The sequence below is a fragment of the Marmota marmota genome, unplaced genomic scaffold, assembly GCF_001458135.2.
Source record: "Marmota marmota marmota unplaced genomic scaffold, marMar, whole genome shotgun sequence".
NCBI classification, from domain to species: Eukaryota; Metazoa; Chordata; class Mammalia; order Rodentia; family Sciuridae; genus Marmota; species Marmota marmota.
In genome coordinates, this window is record NW_025999898.1 from 1,449,993 (window position 1) to 1,451,291 (window position 1,299).

The following is a 1,299-nucleotide window of genomic DNA, read 5'->3' on the forward strand; positions in this document are numbered from 1 at the left end:
ATATATAGTTGTTGATAGACCTTTATTTTATTCATTTACATGCGGTGCTGAGAAATGAACCCAGTGCCTCACTCAAGTCAGGCACATGCGCTACCACTGAGCCCCAGCCCCAGTCCCTTTTTCTTTAATTTTTTTTAGTTGTAGATGGACATAATACCCTTATTTATTTATTTATTTAATGTGGTGGTGCTGAGGATTAAACCTAGTGCCTCACACATGCTCAGCAAGTGCTCTACCACTGAGCCACAATCGCAGCCCAGCCCTTTTTATTTTTTACTTTGAGACAGGGTCTCGATAAGTTGCTTAAGACCTCACTAAATTGCTGAAGCTGCATTTGAATTTGCAATCCTCCTGCCTCAGCCTCCTGAGTTGGGATTACAGGTATGCACCACCATGCCCGGCCAGATTCCAAGCTTGAAGTCTGATTCTTACCAGGTGTTGAGCTTTGGGCATGTTGCTTTACTTCTCTGGTCCTCTAGCTCTTCATCTAAATATTTTTCTTACAATGTCAGGATAGGAACTAAATTGCATTATATTATTATTAGAGGAGTATGGAGAGAGAAGGGAAGGGCACAGGAGGAAGGTACGGGCTATTAAAATGATAATCTTGAGATGTTCAGAATAAGCAGAGGGTGAAACCAGAACTGTGTGTATGTGTGTGTGTGTGTTGTTGGGGATTGAACCCAGGGCCTTGTGCATGTGAGGCAAACACTCTACTGAGCTATACCCCCGGCCCCAGAATTTTTTTTTAAATCCTTTCCTTCTAGAATTAATATTTTTTTTTTTAGGTCAGCACAATTTGTTGTTTTGGATAACATTAAATCTATGCTGGGTCCTGGCAGGATAAATGCCAACATCGCCAACAGGGTTTCCAGGACCCTCAAGTGCCTTAGTGTGTAAAGCAGAGGAGATGTTACTTGATATACTTTGAAGCTAAAGTTGCTTTCAAGTTTGTTAAATTCAAATTCTGTTATTTCTTTTTTCTTTGGCACTGGGTATTGAACTCAGGGCACTTAACCACTGAGGCACATCCCCAGCCCTCTTTATTTTTTTATTTTGAGACAGGATCTCACAAGGGTTGGGGCCTCTCTAAGTTGCTGAGAAAGGTCTGGAACTTGTAATCCTCCTGCCTCAGCCTCCTGAGTTGCTGTGATTATAGCCGTACATCACAGCACTTGGTCAGTTCTATTATTTGTTGAGAAAGTTTTTAAAAGCATGAGATAAATAGTGCTTGTTACCTCATAGTTTCAGGAATGTGGATTTCCAGAAAAGACCATGAGAATGACCTCATTACTGAAT